The sequence below is a fragment of the Aquarana catesbeiana genome, linkage group LG08 (genome assembly GCF_042186555.1).
Source record: "Aquarana catesbeiana isolate 2022-GZ linkage group LG08, ASM4218655v1, whole genome shotgun sequence".
Taxonomy (NCBI): Eukaryota; Metazoa; Chordata; class Amphibia; order Anura; family Ranidae; genus Aquarana; species Aquarana catesbeiana.
This window is the reverse complement of record NC_133331.1, coordinates 15,574,024-15,583,641: the sequence shown is the minus strand read 5'-3', so window position 1 is coordinate 15,583,641 and position 9,618 is coordinate 15,574,024. Positions and strand designations below refer to the sequence as shown.

The 9,618-nt window shown below is 45.5% G+C and overlaps 1 protein-coding gene across 1 annotated transcript in view; it reads left to right on the top strand.

The window, feature by feature from the left end:
* The first annotated feature begins 383 nt into the window (after nt 1-383).
* Nucleotides 384-9,618, top strand: part of LOXL4 (lysyl oxidase like 4) — a 158,317-nt gene continuing 149,082 nt past the window's right edge. Inside the window, exon 1 of the mRNA XM_073595544.1 lies at nt 384-507. The gene's annotated coding sequence lies outside the window, so the exon portion shown is untranslated. The remainder of the gene's footprint in view (nt 508-9,618) is intronic.

Genomic DNA, 9,618 nt, shown 5'->3' with positions numbered 1-9,618 from the left:
GGTCACTATGGAGCAAAATCTCTGAAGAACGTTTCCAACACCTTGTTGTATCTATGCCACCAAGAATGAAGGCAAAAGGGGGTCCAACCCGGTACTAGCAAGGTGTACCTAATAAAGTGGCCGGTGAGTGTATATGTGTGTGTGTATATATATATATATACTGCAGACAGTTAATAAGGACTTGTGACCCTGGGGACATGGAAATCAGTGAGTTAAGATAATGAAGGTCTCTTTGCAGGGGGGGGTGTCCCTGGTGTTGGGCCTGGGGGGGGGGGGGGGGTATGGAGACTGCGGAATACCTTTCTATGGAAGGGCTGACGGTCCACCTTGAATTAAGTGGGAGGGGTAGAGAAATGCGCTCTGCCTGTACGAACAAACATCCCAGTGAGAAGCAGCCAGTCCTCTCCGCCTGAAGAGTGTGGATTTGGGAAGAGGGACGGAGCTGGAATTTTGGCTTACATGAAGAATTTCACTCAGCAACCAGCTGCTGCTGCTAAACCACTCCCGGTGAGTTCCCACTTCTATTCCTTCTCTTATTGATCATTGATGGTTTATTGGAACAATGGATCCAAATCCGCTACTTATCAGATATCTAGGTGAGGTCCTTGGAGATTGGATCTGATTGGATAGAGAACTTTCATTTTATTATATTGAATTGTTGGAGGAGGTGGTTGTGTTACATAGTAGGTGAGGTTAAAAAAAGACACGAGTCTATCAAGTCCAACCTATGTGTGTCCATCAAGTCCAACCTATGTGTGTCCATCAAGTCCAACCTATGTGTGTCCATCAAGTCCAACCTATGTGTGTCCATCAAGTCCAACCTATGTTACATAGTTGCATAGTTACATAGTTACATAGTAGGTGAGGTTGAAAGAAGACACAAGTCCATCAAGTCCAACCTATGTGTGATTATATGTCAGTATTACATTGTATATCCCTGTATTTTGCGGTCGTTCAGGTGCTTATCTAATAGTTTCTTGAAACTATCGATGCTCCCCGCTGAGACCACCGCCTGTGTGTTTATCAAGTCCTAACCTATGTGAGTCCATCAAGTCCAACCTATGTGTGTCCATCAAGTCCTAACCTATGTGTGTCCATCAAATCCTAACCTATGTGAGTCCATCAAGTCCAACCTATGTGTGTCTATCAAGTCCTAACCTATGTGTGTCCATCAAGTCCTAACCTATGTGTGTCCATCAAGTCCTAACCTATGTGTGTCCATCAAATCCTAACCTATGTGAGTCCATCAAGTCCTAACCTATGTGTGTCCATCAAGTCCAACCTATGTGTGTCTATCAAGTCCTAACCTATGTGTGTCCATCAAGTTCTAACCTATGTGTGTCCATCAAATCCTAACCTATGTGAGTCCATCAAGTCCTAACCTATGTGTGTCCATCAAGTCCAACCTATGTGTGTCTATCAAGTCCTAACCTATGTGTGTCCATCAAGTCCTAACCTATGTGTGTCCATCAAGTCCTAACCTGTGTGTGTCCATCAAGTTCTAACCTATGTGTGTCCATCAAATCCTAACCTATGTGAGTCCATCAAGTCCAACCTATGTATGTCCATCAAGTCCAACCTATGTGTGTCCATCAACTCCAACCTATGTGTGTCCATCAAGTCCTAACCTATGTGTGTCCATCAAATCCTAACCTATGTGAGTCCATCAAGTCCTAACCTATATGTGTCCATCAAGTCCAACCTATGTGTGTCTATCAAGTCCTAACCTATGTGTGTCCATCAAGTCCAACCTATGTGTGTCCATCAAGTCCTAACCTATGTGTGTCCATCAAGTCCAACCTATGTGTGTCCATCAAGTCCTAACCTATGTGTGTCCATCAAGTCCAACCTATGTATGTCCATCAAGTCCTAACCTATGTGTGTCCATCAAGTCCAACCTATGTGTGTCCATCAAGTCCTAACCTATGTGTGTCCATCAAGTCCAACCTATGTATGTCCATCAAATCCAACCTATGTGTGTCCATCAAATCCAACCTATGTGAATCCATCAAGTTCAACCTATGTGTGTCCATCAAGTCCTAACCTATGGGAGTCCATCAAGTCATAACCTATGTGTGTTGGATGTTTGACGGTCACTTTGCTGCCTCCAAATTAGAAACAACGTCTTAGATTTTGGATTCTATTTAATACTGAGAAGAAGATACAAAGTGACCACTGTGCTCTTCCTACACCGCATCTTATTAAAGAAGACTTCATATTCCTTTTATTATATGTATTATGGAAATTATTTGTAGGAGAAAGAAGTATTGAACGGACGTGAATTTCTAAAGTTTATACCTGCTAAATGCGCTTTTTTAGGTTTTAGAATGATTGTTCCAAATTAAACACAATGGGGGGGGGGGGGGGAGATTTACCAAAACTGGAGCACACAGAATCTGGTGCAGCTGTGCATGGGAGCCAATCAGCTTCCAGGTTTTATTGTCAAAGCTTAATTGAACAATCTGAAGTTGGAAGCTGATTGGTTACTATGCAGAGCTGCACCAGATTCTGCACTCTCCACTCTTAGTAAATCTCCCCCCTGTGTAAATATGTTCTGCATTCGGGCTGCTGGTGGTAACATGTAACATATGTATAGGAAAGTTTTCATATATGGAAAACTTTTTTTTAAATTATTCCTGGGTAGTGTAGGGAAGGGTTAGAACCCCCTCCATGTTTTTTTTTTGCTGTCTGTGTCCCCTTTGAAGAAATTCACTCTCACTTTTGGTCTCGGGGACCGTCGTCTCCGGCAGACAAAGTGACGGAATATTTTGAGCTATCACAGGAATATCAGTATCTTCCAATGGGGAAAATGAATGAATTATAGACCTGGATTGTTATTCTCTCCAATTCTGGGATCGCCCACATCTGTCCCCTCGATCTGAGTCCTTGCAGAACCTAGAAAAGTAACACATTGGGGGAGTCGTACTGATTCATTGCTGGTTTGTGAGAGAGAACGCATTATAATCAAGGAGGAATCTCTGCAGCTTCCTGGACGGGGCTCCACCGCCCGCTCACCAAGACTCGGACATATTCTGCACATCGGTATGAAGCTCGGGGGGCAGCAAATGGGGGAGTCGTATTATCCTGCAGGAAATGAATCACATAGGGGGGGAGAGTTACTGAAACCGGAGAGTGCGGAATCTGGTGCAGCTCTAACCAATCAGCTTCCAGGGTTTTATAGTCAAAGCTTAACCACTTAACGACTGCCCTACAACAGATTTACTGCTACAGGGCAGCCGTTCTGTGCAGAGTCACGTATATAACATGACTCTGCACTAGTCCCACATAGGGGACGCACTGCGTCTGCTGCGATTAGTCACAGCAGAAGCTGATTAGTGGTTGCCGGCAAGTGGATGTCAGCTGGCACCCGCCGATCGTCGGGAAGAGAGGCTGGACAAGGCAGAGCTCCGTTCTGACGGGGAGTGAGTGATTTTCCTTCCCTGCAAACATATCCCTTAGTAAAAACACCAAATGCAGTACACACATAAACACTGGCTAGGCACACATTTAACCCTTTGATCGCCTTAGATGATTAACCACTTGATTACAGGGCACTTGCACCCCCTTCCTGCCCAGGCCATTCTTCCGCTTTCAGCGCTGTCGTACTTTGAATGACAATTGCGCGGTCATGCAACACTGTAACCGTTTGAATTTTTTTATCATCCTCTTCACACAAATAGAGCTTTCTTTTGGTGGTATTCAATCACCTCTGGTGTTTTATTTTTTACTAACAAAAAAATTAAAAGACCGAAAATTTTGAAAAAAAAAAAAAAAGTTTTTCCTAGTTTCTGTCAGTAAATTTTGTGAATAGGTAATTTTTCTTCTTCACTGATGGGCACTGATAGGCTGCACTGATGGGCACTGATGAGGTGGCACCTTTGGGCACTTATGAGGAGGCACTAATATGTCGCACTTATGGGCACTGATATGTTGCACTGATGAGCATTGATAGGCGGCACTGATAGGTGGCACGGATAGGTGCCACTGATGGGCATTGATGGGCATTAATAGGCAGCAATGATAGGCAGCACTGATAGGTGGCACTGATAAGCGGCACTGATGGGTGGCACTGGTGGGCACTGTTAGGTGGCACTGATTGGCTCTGATAGGCGGCACTAGTAGGCACTGATAGGTGGCACTGATGGGCACTGATGGGCATTAATAGGTGGCACTGATGGGCATTAATAGGCAGCAATGATGGGCATTGATGATCAGCACTGATAGGTGGCACTGATAGCCATCACTGGCATCACTAATGGGAACTGATTGCTGGCACTGGTGGGCATTGATTGCTGGCACTGGTGGGCACTGGTGGGCATTGATTGCTGGCACTGGTGGGCACTGGTGGGCATTGATTGCTGGCACTGGTGGCCACTGGTGGGCACAGGTGGGCATTGATTGCTGGCACTGGTGGCGCTTTATTGTAATCAGGGCACTGATCATATGACGTCCACCCAGAACGAGAGCTGCACCGTCCCTCTGTCATTTGTCGGTGGGTGGGCGGCAAGCAGTTAACCCCTTTTCAGCCAGTGTCATTAATACAGTGACAGTGCATATTTTTAGCACTGATCACTGTATTAGTGTCACTGGTTCCCACATAGTGTCAATTAGTGCCGATTGTCCGCTGCAATATCGCAGTCTGGATATAAGTCGCTTATCACCGCGATTACTATTATAAAAATAAAAAAATACCCTTATTGGGATTTTTTTTACCAAAAATATGTAGCAGAATAAATATTGCCCTAAATTGATATTTTTAAATATTTTTTATTGAATGTGTTTTGTAGCAGAAAGTAAAAAATATTGTTTTTTTTTTTTTTTTTTTTTTCAAAATTGTTATTTTTTTTTGCTTTTAGCACAAAAATCCCCAAAAAGAACACAGAGGTGATCAAATACCACCAAAAGAAAGCTCTATTTGTGGGGGAAAAAAATAACATAAATTTTATTAGAGTACAACTTCTCACGACCGCATAATTGTCCAGTTAAAGGAATGCAGTGCTGGATTGAAAAAAATGGCCTGGTCTTGAAGGGGGGGGGGGGTAAATCTTCCGGAGGTCAAGTGGATATTAGAACAATCTGAAGTTAGAAGCTGATTGGCCCTCATGCACAGCTGCACCAGATTCTGTGTGCTCCGGTTTTAGTAAATCTCCCCCAATTGGCGTCAGATTGTTAGGAGATAGAAGACGGGAATAAGGAAATGTAAAGTTCACACAGAAGAGTCATTTAAAGTGAAATGACACTTTTAAAAAAAACAATCTCTTCATATCAGATGATACATTGTAAGCATTTAATAAAGAATTTTGCTGTTGCTGGGCTGCTGAGCTGACACTTTGATTCGGATCACTTCCTATTGTGATAAATAACACCCCCCCCCCCCCCCCGATATTCTGACACCATCCACCCCAATGATGTGTGAAGACTTTTGGGAAAAGGGTTCGGCCAATCACATCCTTGGGGGCGTTCTGAACACAGCGTCGCCATAGTTACAGGAACATAGCGCTGGAATTATGTGGCAGTTTTAGGAAATAAAAATGGATACAAATTGCAGTAAAATTTAAAGCGGTATTAACCACTTGCTTACCGGGCATTTAATCCCCCCCCACCCCAGACCAATTTTCAGCTTTCAGCGCTCTCGCACTTTGAATGACAATTGCGCGGTCATGCTACACTGTACCCAAATGAAATTTTTATCATTTTTTTCACATAAATAGAGCTTTCTTTAGGTGGTATTTAATCAACACTGGGGTTTTTATTTTTTGCTAAACAAACAAAAAAGACAGAAATAAAAAAAAAAAAAAGTTTCATAGTTTTATAAAATTTTGCAAACGGGTAATTTTTCTCCTTCATTGATATTCGCTGATGAGGCTGCACTGATGGGCACTGATAAGACGACACTGATGGGTGGCACTGATAGATGTCACTGATGGGCACTGGTAGGTGGTATTGATAGGCGGTACTGGTGATGAGGCACTGATTGGTGTAATTTATAGGTGGCACTGTGGGCACTGATAGGCGACACTGTGGGCACTGATGGGTGGTAGAGTGGGCACTGGTAGGTGGCGCTGGTAGGTGGCACTGGGCACTGGTAGGTGGTATTGATAGGCAGAACTGGTGATGAGGCACTGATTGGTGACATTTATAGGTGGCACTGTGGGCACTGATGGGAGGTACTGTGGGCACTGGTAGGTGGCGCTGGTGGGCACTGGTAGGCGGCACTGTCGTGCACTGGTTGTGCACTGGTAGGTGGCACTGTGGGCACTGATAGGTGGCACTGTGGGCACTGATGGGTGGTACTGTGGGCACTGGTAGGTGGCACTGGTGGGCACTGGTAGGCGGCACTGTCGTGCACTGGTTGTGCACTGGTAGGTGGCACTGTGGGCACTGATAGGTGGCACTGTGGGCACTGATGGGTGGTACTGTGGGCACTGGTAGGTGGCACTGGTGGGCACTGGTAGGCGGCACTGTCGTGCACTGGTTGTGCACTGGTAGGTGGCACTATGGGCACTGATAGGTGGCACTGTGGGCACTGATGGGTGGTACTGTGGGCACTGGTAGGTGGCACTGGTGGGCACTGGTAGGCGGCACTGTCGTGCACTGGTTGTGCACTGGTAGGTGGCACTGTGGGCACTGATAGGTGGCACTGTGGGCACTGATGGGTGGTACTGTGGGCACTGGTAGGTGGCACTGGTGGGCACTGGTAGGCGGCACTGTCGTGCACTGGTTGTGCACTGGTAGGTGGCACTATGGGCACTGATAGGTGGCACTGTGGGCACTGATGGGTGGTACTGTGGGCACTGGTAGGTGGCACTGGTGGGCACTGGTAGGCGGCACTGTCGTGCACTGGTTGTGCACTGGTAGGTGGCACTGTGGGCACTGATAGGTGGCACTGTGGGCACTGATGGGTGGTACTGTGGGCACTGGTAGGTGGCACTGGTGGGCACTGGTAGGCAGCACTGTCGTGCACTGGTTGTGCACTGGTAGGTGGCACTGTGGGCACTGATAGGTGGCACTGTGGGCACTGATGGGTGGTACTGTGGGCACTGGTAGGTGGCACTGGTGGGCACTGGTAGGCGGCACTGTCGTGCACTGGTTGTGCACTGGTAGGTGGCACTGTGGGCACTGATAGGTGGCACTGTGGGCACTGATGGGTGGTACTGTGGGCACTGGTAGGTGGGCACAGAAGCCTCTGCAGAGGCTCTCCACGATCGGGACTGATGTCCCTCTCACAGGCGCCGGTGTCGCTATCAGCGTGAGGAGAAAAAATAGCCGATAACTGGCTCTGTTTACATCACATGATCAGCTGTCGTCGACCCCTTATTCCGATCTGTGATCAGCCGAGTCTCATAGACCCGCTGATCACAGAGCGCGCCGTGCACAGGAGGACGTCTATGGACGCCCTCCCGGCAAAGTAGGTCCGCGCTATAGCCGGGAAGAGGTTGAACCCAAAAACAAAAATGTAATATATATCGCAGCTTACCAATCATTAGATGTGGTGGCTGCATTCGTTTTATTTTTTAAGGGTTCTTTTTTTCTTTATTTTCACCTGGTGATCTGGCCATTAAGTTATTTTTCAACTTCTTTTAACCACTTGCTCTCCGGAAGATTTACCCCCACCCTTCATGACCGGGCCATTTTTTGCGATACAGCACTGCGTTACTTTAACTGACAATTGCGCGGTCGTGCGACGCTGTACCCAAATAAAATTGATGTTCTTTTTTCCCCACAAATAGAGCTTTCTTTTGGTGGTATTTGATCACCTCTGCGGCTTTTATTTTTTGTGCTATAAACAAAAAAAGAGCGACAATTTAGCAAAAAAAAATTAAAACATTTTTGCTTTCTTCTATAAAACATCCAATAAAAATTTAAAAAAATCAAATTTCTTCATAAATTTAGCCCAAAATTATGACATATTTTTGGTAAGCAAAAAAATCGCAATAAGCGTATATTGATTGGTTTGCACAAAAGTTAAAGCGTCTACAAACTATGGGATATATACTGGAATTTTTATTTTTTAAATTTAAAAATGTGATTTGGGTACAGTGTTGCATGACCGCACAATTGTCATTCAAAGTGCAACAGCGCTGAAAGTTGAGAAATTGGCCTGGGCAGAAAGGGGATAAAAGTGCTCGGTAGGCAAGTGGTTAAAGAATTATCAAAAAAAAAAAAGATTACCTAAACCCACAAGTGATTTTTTTAGCACTACTATTCCTTTATACCTTTAGAAATTTACAAATGCAGCAATTTAGAAATTGCAATAGCACTGGGAAACACTTTTTGAAAGATAAAAAGTTCATTTTATATACAACTATATAGATCAGACCAAAATGATGGACAAATGAAAGAGGGACAGAGGGACATTGTTCCAAATCAGAGACAGTCCCTCGAAATCCGGGACAGTCCCTCGAAATCCGGGACAGCCCCTAGAAATCAGGGACAGTCCCTAGAAATCAGGGACAGTCCCTCGAAATCCGGGACAGTCCCTAGAAATCTGGGACAGTCCCTCAAAATCCGGGACAGTCCCTCGAAATCCGGGACAGTCCCTCAAAATCCGGGACAGTCCCTCGAAATCAGGGACAGTCCCTAGAAATCAGGGACAGTCCCTCGAAATCAGGGACAGTCCCTCGAAATCCGGGACAGTCCCTAGAAATCAGGGACAGTCCCTCAAAATCCGGGACAGTCCCTCGAAATCAGGGACAGTCCCTAGAAATCAGGGACAGTCCCTCGAAATCAGGGACAGTCCCTCGAAATCCGGGACAGTCCCTAGAAATCAGGGACAGCCCCTCAAAATCAGGGACAGTTTGGAGCTATGGACTGTATGTGAAACCTTTATCCTAAAAGGAAAACACTGCTGCTGTCACTGCTTATTTTGTCTGGAGTTCGGCTTATGGCTTCATTTACACCCGATCCTCATGTTTTTGCACATTTTTTGGGTGTTTTGTTGTGCGTTTGTATGCTTTTTTTTTTTTTTTTTTTTGTACAACGTTTCCCAAGCATCTTGGAGCTTTGCCATTTTTGTATCAGCCAATAGAAAAAACTATCATCGTGACATCATTTGTTGCTAGGCATTTCTGTTTTCAGTTGCTTTAAACGCACCGATCTGCCCAAATCGAGATACAAAAAAGTCGCTCCAAAACTTTCTTGAGCTTCGGGTGTTTTGGAGTGGAGATGTGAGCCGACTCCATAGAGGACGATTGATTTGTTTCTCTCTCTTAGCATTTAGGAAATCACCCGCAGTGTATACAAGTGCCAGATATACACGGCTGCCGGTGCTCATGTACTGGAAACGTCTTATGCCGGGGATGGTGCCCTGAGTGCCACGAGCCGGTGAACCTGAGCCACTGAGTCCTACAATGCTAATCCCTGGGAAATGCTGCAGGCATGGATATGATACTCCAAACATTGGGACAAGGCTTCACTAATTGCTTGTGTGACCATTACTAGAGGAGCACAGGGGGGCTCACTTTGCTGACCCCCCTCCTTTGTAAATGCTGTCATACAGAGCCTCTGGCTTCGATACTTTGGGTCACTGACCTACAACAATTATATAGATAAGGGATCCTGACTTTCCTGATCTCTATACAGTAGTACCTTGGATTACGAGCATAATTCGTTCCAGGA